At 43.0% G+C, this 13,497-nt stretch overlaps 1 long non-coding RNA gene across 1 annotated transcript in view; it reads left to right on the forward strand.

The window, feature by feature from the left end:
• LOC142500986 (uncharacterized) overlaps positions 1 to 12,925 on the forward strand; it is a 25,835-nt gene extending 12,910 nt beyond the window's left edge. Inside the window, exon 3 of the long non-coding RNA XR_012803389.1 lies at positions 12,862 to 12,925. This is a non-coding gene — a long non-coding RNA (uncharacterized LOC142500986). The remainder of the gene's footprint in view (positions 1 to 12,861) is intronic.
• Positions 12,926 to 13,497: the final 572 nt, after the last annotated feature.

The raw sequence follows: 13,497 nt of genomic DNA on the forward strand, positions 1-13,497 counted from the left end.
CAACAACACGCACTCACACACGTCACACACACAACATGCCTCATACACACACACACGCCATCACACACCAGCAACACACACACATGCTCTCACACACACCACACACCATGCCACCGATGTCACTCCCGCTATCCCGCTACCTCACACACTCTACCTCCCGCGGAACAACCAGCACGCCTGACATCTCCTGCACCTCACACATCTCCCTCCGCAACCGGACCGCGACGCCGCGGACTACAGTCAAACAGCATGCCACCAATGTCACTCCCGCTACCTCACACACTGTATGACAACACCTACCACTGAAACTCAGCTGTTCCTTACAATAAAATATGTTTTCCTAACAATTTCACTGTCTGTATAATTTATTCTAAAACACTTCTCACACCACCACTCACACACAACACTCACCCACACAAAACCCCCTCATACACACACACACACACACGCAAACATCCTGTCATTCTATGCCACACATAACAACAAATCACACCTCACCTTCACCCTCATAATACACACACTACACTCAAAAACATGCAATTTACAACATGTCTATGACCAACAACACGCACTCACACACGTCACACACACAACATGCGTCATACACACACACATGCCATCACACACGCCACATACACACATGCTCTCACACACACCACACACCATCACACACCACACACACACAAATACACAAACACATGCACACACACACGCACTCAGCAACGCCACACGCCCTCAACCACGCAACACACGTACTCACACACACACACCAACCTCCTCTGCTGATACAACACACAAAACAACACTTCAACATAACCTTAACTACCACACACAACACAACCACCACTAAACAAACACACACACCCAACCCACTGTTCCAATTACCTACCCTTCACCATACACACTACACTGAATACAATGCACATTTACACGTCTCACCACCCACTCCCATTGCACATCAACATCCCACCACACACAAACATATACAACAACACAACACCTCCGCTACTAACACACCTAGCACAATAAATCACCTCTTCCTTTCAATAACATATTTTACACAAAACATTACTATTTACACATCTGTCTAATTTATTGCACACAAACACTCAACTAACCAACACTGACACACACACTCACACACCACACACTCACTATCACATAACACACTCACTCATCCACACACACACCCCACACAATCAACAATCACACACAATAATTACATACACACACTATTCTGCCACACACACAGCCAACATTAACACAAAACAAAAACACACACAACATTTCAACACCTACACAAACGCACACCAAACACAAATAAATACCCCTCAATACTGTCACACTTTATCAATTTACAAACTTTTCACAGACCACAACCGGATGCCTTCAACACCTCGACGCTTCAACGCTGTGCCAAAACACACAATACAATCATTGGATCGAACTGCGCCTTGACACAACAACATCAGGAAGTATTGTAAACACAATCGCACTGAAACACTTCACTAACATCACACACAACACCTACCTCAACACACACATCAACAACTTTTAACAACACATCACAACTTACACACACAACACCTCTACAACACCTACAATAACGCACATCACAACAACAACACCAAACACACATCTTCACAACACAAAACATGCCACCCAAAAAACACCTTCGCAAAACAAAACATACACACCCTGACAATGAACGTGACACGCACACACACACACAAATTATATGTACTGCACCACACAATGCACACACCCATTTCACACACATTGAAATCCACGCACACAATGCTAACAAACAACTCACAACGGAATACACAATAGGTCAACAACAAATCCTCACAACCACAACATCAACACCAACACATTACACACAACAACATCACACACTAATTCCATTTAATACACACACAGCAGGTATATCAAATGCACAAATACACACACAGCATCCTAACACAACTACTCAACAACACACACACACACACACACAACATCACCTGCTAATGAAACACTACAGCGCCAAACACGCCTTGCACAACAAAGAGACAGAGCCAGAATCAGAAGAGCAACACAACGAGAACAACAACAACAAAAACACAGAGACACACCCACTACATCAACAGACGCTCACACTACAGAACACCAACAACGTACTACAACATCCAGACCCTCAGAGACTACAGAACAGCATGAGGCACGCCTTGCAAAAGACCAACAACGTGCTACAACATCACGAGACGCAGAGACTACAGAACAACATGAAATACGTCTGCAGACTACGAGCTACAACAAGAAGAGCCACCGAGACTCCACAACAACATGAAACACGCCTTGCTAAAGACAGAACAATACGGCGCACATCAAAACAACACCAAGACACACCAACACACACAGTACAACAAGCACTACAAGACACACATACTACATGTACGCATTCAACTAATTACACTTTGCTACGTGCCGCTTTCATATATAATCCACACATACTATACCAGCAACATCCAAAGGTCAACATTGGACACATGGACACTATATGTCGCTACTGTCAAGCAAAAAAATTCCAACATGAATCAGCTGGAATGTGCTGCAGCAATGGCAAAGTTCAGCTACCACCTCTACACTCACCCCCAAATCCACTTCTTTCATACATGTCAGGGACAACTTCAGAATCTAAACATTTCCTACAAAACATACGCAAATACAACTCCTGTTTCCAAATGACATCCTTTGGTGCTACATCCATAGTTGAACAAATTGGATTTAAAAGTACTTTTAAAGTACAAGGTCAAGTTTACCACAGGGCCGGCTCTCTTCTCCCATTACCAGACCAAGATCCACAATTCTTGCAAATTTACTTCATGGGCAATGAACAACAAGAAGCTGATCAACGATGCCATTGGATACCCAATACAAGACGTGACATTGTCATCTCCTTACAAAGGATGTTACATCAACACAACCATCTCATTAACACATTCAAAACATCACTTGAACGCATGCCAACTGATGACTATCAAGTCATTATCCGAGCCGACAAAACACCAGTGGGTCAACATGAACGTCGCTTTAATGCACCTCAAATCAACGAAGTCGCTATTGTTATAGCGAGGGAACAATTTAATACACGGGACATAATTCTTCAGCGGCGCGCTCATTCACTCACACGCATTTCTGAAACACATCGCTCATATGATGCTCTTCAATACCCTCTCATACTTTGGAACGGTGACGATGGCTATCACTTCAACATCATGCAAGTACACCCAACTTCAAAGGCAAACACTAACAAAACTGTATCCGCTATGGACTTCTACGCTTACAGATTAATGATACGAGATGCATCGCAAAACCACATTTTACATTGTCGACAACTATTTCATCAGTTTATTGTTGACATGTATGCTAAAATTGAAAGTGAGCGTCTTCTATACATACGCTTACATCAAAAAAAACTACGCGTTGATCAATACATACATCTCAGGGATGCTGTTGGCAACGATGGTAACGTTGAGAACATTGGAAAAATGTTCATTCTACCAGCAACATTCACGGGAAGTCCTCGACACATGCACGAATATGCTCAGGACGCTATGGCATATGTTCGCGCATATGGACGACCAGACTTTTTTATTACATTTACATGTAATCCAGCTTGGCCAGAAATAAAACAAGAACTTCAGGATGGACAGGCTCACAGTGATCGACACGACTTAATCGCTAGAGTATTTCGCCAAAAACTCATCACATTAATTCACATCATCACTAAGACTTATATATTTGGACAAACACGATGCTGGATGTACTCAATAGAATGGCAGAAAAGAGGTCTTCCACATGCTCATATTCTTATATGGCTCAAAGAAAAACTACATTCCATTGACATCGATAACGTTATCTCTGCTGAGTTGCCTAATCCTCAAGAAGACCCTATACTATTTGCAATAGTCACTAAAAATATGATTCATGGACCATGTGGAAACATCAATATTCATGCACCATGTATGAAAGACGGTAAATGCACCAAACAATTCCCTAAAACATTCATTGCAGACACACAAAGTGGAGATGATGGATATCCTCAATATCGAAGACGCGCTCCCACAGACGGCGGATACACAGCAACAATTACTATTCGCAACAACAAACACATCCAAGTCGACAACAAATGGGTTGTTCCATATTGTCCACTTCTACCAAAAATTTATAACGCACACATTAATGTGGAATACTGTAATTCTGTTAAATCAATTAAATACATTTGCAAGTATGTCAACAAAGGAAGCGACATGGCCATTTTTGGAATCACAAATGAACACATCCATGACGAAGTTACACTCTACCAGCTAGGAAGATATATAAGTAGTAATGAAGCCGTTTGGAGGATTTTCGCTTTTCCCATTCACGAACGACACCCAACCGTTGTTCACCTGACTATTCATTTAGAAAATGGACAGAGAGTATATTTCACACCTGCCAACGCAGAGGCACTTGCTGCTCAACCACCAAACACTACTTTAACTGCCTTCTTTCAATTATGTCAACACGACTCTTTTGCACGCACATTGCTTTATCCACAAACTCCACGATATTACACTTGGAATGCATCCACAAAACAGTTCAAGAAAAGAAAGCAGGGCACACCTGTTCCCGGAACTGATGCCCTTGCAAGTGAAGCCTTAGGGCGTGTCTACACAGTTCACCCAAACAACGCTGAATGCTTCTTTCTCAGAATTCTTCTTCATACCGTTCCAGGCCCAACATCTTTTGACGCTATAAAAACTGTCAACGGTCAAGTGTGTGAGACTTATCGAGAAGCTTGCCAAAAACTTGGATTACTAGAGGATGATCAACACTGGAATACTACATTAGCCGAAGCTGCATTACAGTCATTGCCAACCAAAATTCGAAATCTTTTTGCCATTATCCTTACCACGTGCAACCCATCAAACCCCAACACTCTATGGAACACATATCGAGAAAGCATGAGTGAAGATATACTTCACAAAGCACAGAGACACAACCCATCACTCAATGTTACCTTTTCACCTGACATTTTCAACGAGGTACTCATATTGTTAGAAGATACATGTCTCTCTATCAATAACAAAACACTACTTCAATTAGGTCTAGAAGCTCCCCAACGTCATCATCACGATGTACTCAATACAGACCTTATGCGAGAGAAACAATACAATATTTCCATACTACAAGAATATGTTGCCACAAGAAAACCAATGTTAATTCCACAACAACTTAACACCTATGACAACATCATGCAGCACATAAACAACGAACAAGGTGCAATCCTGTTTCTTGATGCTCCAGGTGGAACAGGCAAAACATTTCTCATAAATTTACTCCTTGCAGAAATAAGAATGCACAATCATGTTGCACTTGCACTTGCATCATCTGGCATTGCAGCCACTCTTATGGATGGAGGAAGAACTGTGCACTCAGCTCTTAAATTACCACTAAACATTGCTCATGAAGAAAACCCAACATGTAATATTACCAAGACATCTGGCCAAGCCCGTGTTCTTCAAATTTGCAAACTTATTGTTTGGGATGAGTGTACCATGGCGCATAAAAAAGCACTTGAAGCCCTTAATAGAACCTTGCAAGACTTGCGTAACAATAAACAAATAATGGGTGGTGCTGTCATTCTTTTAGCTGGTGATTTCAGACAAACACTTCCAGTCATACCACGATCCACACCAGCAGACGAACTTCATGCATGCCTTAAATCCTCTATTTTATGGCGACATGTCAAACATTTTCCATTAACAACCAATATGCGAGTCCAACTTCTCGGCCACTCAAATGAACAACTTTTTGCACGCACACTTCTTCAAATAGGTGAAGGTACTTTACCTACTGACTTAACATCAGGTGAAATTGCTTTTCCCACACATTTTTGTCACATGATGACATCACTTGAAGATCTCATACATCACGTCTATCCAAATCTCTTACACAATTACACAAACCACCAGTGGCTCTGTGAAAGAGCCATCCTTGCTGCCAAAAATACTTCTGTCAATGACATCAATCATCAAATTCAAGACATTATTCCAAACACAATTACTCAATACAACTCAATCGATACAGTTGTGGATTGCGATGAAGCCGTTAACTATCTACCTGAATTCCTACACTCCCTCGAACCATCAGGGATGCCACCACATCATCTTCGCCTCAAAGTTGGAGCACCCATCATGCTACTTCGCAACCTACACACACCTAACCTTTTTAATGGAACCAGACTGTGCATAAAAACATTGATGCCCAACCTAATTGAAGCTACTATCTTAACTGGCAACGCCAAAGGCCAAGATGTCTTCATCCCCCGCATTCCACTCATTCCTACAGACATGCCTTTTACTTTCAAACGGCTACAGTTCCCCATCAAACTAGCTTTTGCTATCACCATTAACAAAGCACAAGGACAATCTATAAAGTGCACTGGTATCAACTTAGAATCACCATGTTTCTCCCACGGCCAGTTATATGTTGCGTGCTCTAGAGTTGGATCCCCCCAACAATTGTACATCTTTGCTCCAACTGGAACTACCAAAAATGTCGTTTACAAACAAGCATTACAATGAACATTGACTTTCCTCAATTTCCATGAACTCTACATATTGCCATAAGAAATTACAAAAAAATGAAAGACACTCAATACACTACTGTCATCTTTTATTACTACATTATTTTACAACACACACTTTAACATTACATCAAATACACTCCTCTCAACAATGGACATTCACATCTTTCAAGAAGCATTTCCAACAATAACATTTTCAAAAATAACTACCGTAACAACTAACATACACTTCAAACATTTGCCCTCATATACATGTGCTTTCTACTACTGTTGATTTACAAACACAATTCTAACTAATATTACATAACATTGGCATCACATTACAACTTTCACATACAACATTTACACATACTTATTCACACTTCACATCCCGGGCAACGCCGGGTTTCTCAGCTAGTGTTCACTAAAACAGTGGTTAAACGATATACGTAAATGATTATATCTTGTCACAAGTAACCTACTCACACTTCTTGTTGAAGTAAATGCACACCTATCACCAGTGTTCGACAAACCTATACATTTGCTCGCCCCAGGCGAGTGGATTTAACCCCCGGGCGAGTAAATATTGGCCCAAGCAGCACACGTTTGGTACTAGGTGGCGAGTAGATTTTTTTGTGTGGCGAGTAGATTTTTTGGTGATTTGTCAACTACTGCCTATCACAGTAGTGATTATGCTAACAAATCCATATATATCTAAACTGCGGAGTGAATACAACACACATTCACTGAGACAGTGTTTGAGTGTTAGGCTGCGCTTATAGTGACGGCGACGGCGACAGTGATGCAACTTCGCGGCAAAACAAATGCATTGCCGCCATCGCGTGCACTTATAGAAAGCGCAATGCAACGGCATGACACAACGGATTGGTCGCGATCGCTGGAAGTCATCTCTATTTGATTTTCCAGCGACTGTCGCCTGCTGACACGTCGCCGGCACTATAAGCGCAGCCTTACATGGCAATGGCTGGGTTTGGCCAAAAGTAATATTAAGAGATATACTTCCTGGTAAATTATATATATACTAAGCACATTAGTGGCTGTGTTTTTTTTTAAAAATTGACTCATGTGCTTCAGAGACAGGAATGTGTACATTATTGTTCATATACTGTACTAATAAAGAGTAAATAAGTGCATTCCATGAATCCAACTGAACCTGTATTCATACCGATCAACACAAACCTCTAAATTGAACCTATATTAGGCTCATTTAGGAAGTGATCTTTCTGTAAGCGCATAAACTCCTCAGATAACTAATACTGTAGCATGTTCACTAAAGCAGTGATCTGATAATATACCTACCATATATACCGCGATCCACCCACACGCATAAATTGGGTGGCCAATACTTCCTATATTAAGTCATTTCACTACTGGAATAATAGCAGTGGGAAATATATAGGAAATACAGCTCAACCCCGTTATAGCGCGATACGCTATAACACGGTTTGAGCGTGGACCCCGAATGTAAAAAAAAAAAAAACGTTGATTTTTTTTTTTTGCACACACACTGCACACACTCACTGCACACTGCACACACTCACAGCACACTGCACACACTAACAGCACACTGCATACACTCACAGCACACTGTATACACTCCCAGCACACTGCACACACTCCCAGCACACTGCATACACTCCCAGCACACTGCATACACTCCCAGCACACTGCACACAATCATAGCACACTGCACACAATCATAGCACACTGCACACAATCATAGCACACTGCACACAATCACAGCACACTGCATACACTCACAGCACACTGCATACACTCACAGCACACTGCACACACTAACAGCACACTCTCACTGTGTACACAGCACACACAGCACACACAGCACACACAGCACACACAGCCCCCCCCCCTACCTTTGGTGTCAGCTGCTGGGGCATCATGAGACTGCTTGCCAGGATCGGTGTGTGGCTGGGGGGGGGGGGGGGATCAGTGCGAGGCTTGGGAATTGGTGCGGGGATCAGCGGGAGGATGGTGGGGGTCGGTCGGTGCGGGGATCGGCAGGAGGCTTGGGGGGGGTCGGTCGGTGCGGGGATCGGTGCGAGGCTGGGGGGGGAAATCGGTGCGATGCTGGGGGATTAGTGTGGGGAACGGTGGGAGGCTGGGGGGTCGGTCGGTGCAGGGATCAGTGCGGCTGGGGGATTGGTGCGGGATCGGCATGAGGCTGGGGGAGGGTCAGTCGGTGCAGGGATCGGTGTGAGGCTTGGGGGGGAGGATCGGTGCCAGGCTGGAGGATTGGTGCAAGGCTGGGGGATTGGTGCGGGATCGGTGGTTGGATGGTGCCGAGCTGGATCCTGGGAGAAGTATGGTGGCTGCTAGGGTCGTGAAGGGCTGCCGGCGCCTCACTCCACCTCTTCCCCTCTCCTCCCTCCTCCTGATCAGGTGCGCGGCGGCCTTTTTTTTTTTTTAAATAGCGCGACGCCGGTTATAGCGCGGTCGGATTGGGTGGCCCCGCGTTATAACGGGGTTGAGCTGTATGTAGGAACTCGATAATACCACAAACTCTGCCATCTAAATATGGGCACAATAAGATTTGAAGGGACACAATACACGCAATAAACACTATGAACACTAGTAGGAGAGTATAGCAATACATCTATACGTAGATCCTACGGGAGCATATATTCTAAACGTCCCAAACATGTATTCTTATAGTATGTGTACAAAAGAAAGGAAAAAAGGCTAGACACATACTGACATAATCATATATATGACATATCCTGTAAATAAGAGATCAATGTTAGAATTCTTTTTGCATTCTAAGTCTAGAAGTTTATTAAGGGTTAAATATAGTTGTTTTAGGAAGTTCGGCAAGTTTAGGTGTTATTTAGATGTACTTTTAATTATGCTTAAGTGCTATCACATGTTTACCAATTGATGTGATTAATGATGGGACTATTTAAGTCTTGATCGGATCTCACTCCCATTGAACATGCCCCTGAAGAAGCGGAAGGATCCGTTAAACATGTAGGGCTGAGTTTGCCCCTACTCCCACGTGAGTGCAGGCTGTGCAGCATCTAAGTGCACTCCTTCGTTTACCATCATCCGCGATCTCCCTTAGACGATAGGTCACATCCGGTTCTGTGTCCGCGTCATCAACGCTTCTCGCGAGAGAAGCGACCGGACATCTGAGATATTGGGGGAATCTGGAATAAGGAGAAGGGAAGCGAGGCACCTCATCGACCAGCTTACCACACCAGAAGATCTTCATACCCCAGCGGGACTGGGAAACGTAGTGTTGGGAAACGGGAGACGGTTGCTGTCAGCGGGAAGTGTCTGCCCCTGTGATAATATCACGTTGTACTGCGCATGTCCTACTTAGGTCTAGTAAGTAGGATTTCAATTTTTGTTTGCCTCCGTGAGTAGAGGAGCTGTTTTTATTCATCATTGTTTTTAATAAATGTCTTTTTTGTCCATCTCACCATCTTGCCGACACCTTTATTAGGGAACTCACCATTCCCTACTATTCCCCAGCCCTTGTTTATTGTCTTGCAGTATCACACTATGGGGGCTATGCACTAAGCTCCGTTAAGTCACTTTTAGAGCGCAAAGTGCTCTTTGATCGTGATTTTTGGATCAACCCGATGCACTAAGCAACGCAAACAGTCCAACTTTGCTCGATCGCAGCCCTGTTTGTGTGAAATTCTTCCCTTAAGCGGGATGCACTAAGCAACACAACCTTAGAAAACGCAAAAGTTGCGTTGATTAGAACACGTCAGGTCAGAGAAGACGCAAAGAAATCTGTACTTAGAAAATAATGGCTTTTTATTTTTGCATGCGCAAAACCCATACAGCAGGCCAGCGGGTGTCCCCGGCTGACCCTGCGGGGTCCCCGAGGGAGCCCGGGGGTCACACGGGTGTCCCCGGCTTACCCCACGGGGGTCCGTAGGTGGGGGTACCCGGCTGACCCAGCGGGGGTCCCCGAGGGAGGCCGGAGATCGCGCGGGTATCCCCGCAGGTGTCCCGGGTGTGTTGGGGGGTCTGTGACTGTTCATGGTTCCCCGTTTGCATGCGTGACCAATCGTGTGCCAGACCCAATGACAAGTAACCATACCAATAAATACAAACACATAACACATACAGTACAGTATTGTAATGTAATAAAATAATATTATCCACATATGCATAATTCTGTCTTTCACTGTTTAACATACATTCAGATGAAGAAATAAACAACATTTACTCTGAGGGGTACATGGGTGGTCCTCCAAGCTGTCTGGGGGTCCACGGATGTTGGCGTGAATATATCTGTATCCCCCGGACATGATAGTCAACAATTTACATTAAAGGTCACCACATGTTTCCTTGTATTTGTATATCAATGTAATTACATGTATATTGTAAACTTTATAGTGTTCCATCAAACGTTAGCAGGTGGTTAATTTAAAGGGCAATACTCCCGCCATCACCAAACAAACATATTGCCAATAAACCACCCTTCTGACACAGCTTTACAGTAACAAAACATTATCTATAGACATATAGCCCCCCGCAATTTTAGACAAAGAACCTCCCTAGAGGGCTTGACGGAGGAAGAAATTATCAGGCGTTACAGATTGAGCTCAGCGGCTATCTTGGAACTGTATGAAGTTTTAAGAGAAGATTTAGAGCCAACAACAGACAGGAGTCATGCAGTGCCTGGCCTTGTTAAAATGCTGAGCTCCTTACATTTTCTTGCTTCGGGCTCATTACAGACAACTGTGGGCATAGTAGGCAGGGTCTCGCAGTCGGCATTCTCACGGACCTTTAGCCAGTTTCTATGTGCACTGACTCGACGCGCTAGTGATTATATACATTTTCCTAGTGAGCAAACAGAGTGGCAGGCACTGAAGACTGCATTTTATAATGTAGCTGGGCTACCCAATGTGATGGGTGCTATAGATTGCACACATGTTGCGCTGACCCCGCTACGTGAAGAGGAGAGGGATTTTCGGAACAGGAAAAATTACCACTCGCTCAATGTGCAGGTCGTATGTGACGCATACATGAAAATTCTGAGTGTGGTAGCTCACTTCCCAGGTGCCTGCCACAATTCACATATTTTAAAAAACTCGTTGTGTTTCGCAAATTTGAAGCGGGGGAATTCGAGGAATGTTGGCTATTGGGTCAGTCAATGTTACATAAACTGCACTTACAACTACATTTAATGTCCAGATTAATGTTTCATTGTGTGTTGCTAAGATTCTAATTAACATCAAATCATTCATTTTTGTTAACTTCTATATGTAATCCATGTCATGCATCGTAATGGTAGATTAGGATTTCATTGTTAGGGCATGTGTTCTATATTATTCACTGTCATGTACTGCACCAACACACTTTATTCGAGCAAATACCCGGTATGTACCTGGCAGATACCTGGAATGCGCCGCTCCTCACCTCTGACAAGCCCCGTTGCATTTGCCTTCCCAGCCTGGGTTCATGCCTGGCTGACGGGCGGCTGATCTGTTAAATGATAATGATTAGGATTTAATAGGCTGCAATGCTTCGCGTGTCTACCAGATGGCATAAATTCATGAATTGTAATGCAGTATATATATATGTACTGTGCAGTATTGCAGCCAGCGGGAATAAAATGCTTCAATCCCTGCCGGAAAATACCTCAATGCACTCGGGCAGAAAACAGTCATAAACCTCAATACACCCGGGTATACCCGAATTCGTGGGACTAGCCGAGCTCGAATAAAGTGTGTCGCCAGTGTATTATGAAAAGGCAATACACAATGTTTGGAATGTACTTACATCTTTTAACCTTTATGTCATTTGACTCTCTTATAGGCGACTCAGGATATGGTAGCTTCCCTTGGCTTCTGACCCCACTGGGTAATACTCAAACCCCTGCAGAGGAACGATATAATGCCGCACACATATCCACATGCTCGGTGATCGAGAGGACATTTGGAGTGTTGAAAAGTCATTTTAGGTGTATTGATAGATCTGGTGGTGCGCTACAGTATTCGCCAGCGAAGGTTGGTGACATAGTGATTTGTTGTTGCATTCTGCACAACATAGCACTACGTCACAATCTTTAAGGCAACATTCGTGATGATTTAGAGGAGGATCCTCTCGTGCCTCCTGCAGGGGTTAGGGACCATACAGCCAGTGGGGTGGAGACTCGCAGGACCTTAATTGATAATTTTTTCACATGTAAGTTTTAACAATACATATCATATAATCTGTCATCATCTCGTTGTGTGTGTAACATTGCATTGTGTGTATAATCTTAGGATGCTGCTCTCTCCAACGAACTGCAAATTTTCTAAGGAATGATCAGAACTTCGGCTGCCTACGGTATGTTTATTTTTGACACCTCTATTCTTGTATTAATCTTCTTTCAAACCAACTATACAATGTGTGCATCGTTACATGCAGAATATTGTGTATTAAGTGAAAAACAAATGCTGTATTCAATACTCTGCATAGTGTTATCTTACAACTGAACTACTGTTAATGATTATATATGTATTTTGGCTCATACTTTCAACATCATGATCAACTTATAAATAATTAATGGTGTTATTAAAGGTTTACAGAGTTGTTATGCTTCACATTCCTTATTTCATATTATGATTGTCACGTATGTAAGTATGACTACATACATAATTAGTGTCTGCATGAGTATAAGCAGATGAGATGTTGATCTCTTCTATCATTAAACTGCCATGTTTCCTACAATAGTTCAAGTAACACTTTTAACAATACATTTTGAACACAAGTACTTGTGTGTTTCTTCAGGCGACATATACAATTTTATACTTGAATGATGTCACTGTAATCTGCATCCCATTGATTAAAAAGGAGCACTAACAAAAGATGTCATGTCAAAGTTTATTGGAATGTTAACACACATTTAAAGGTAGTAT

This window comes from Ascaphus truei, chromosome 8 (genome assembly GCF_040206685.1).
Source record: "Ascaphus truei isolate aAscTru1 chromosome 8, aAscTru1.hap1, whole genome shotgun sequence".
Lineage (NCBI taxonomy): Eukaryota > Metazoa > Chordata > Amphibia > Anura > Ascaphidae > Ascaphus > Ascaphus truei.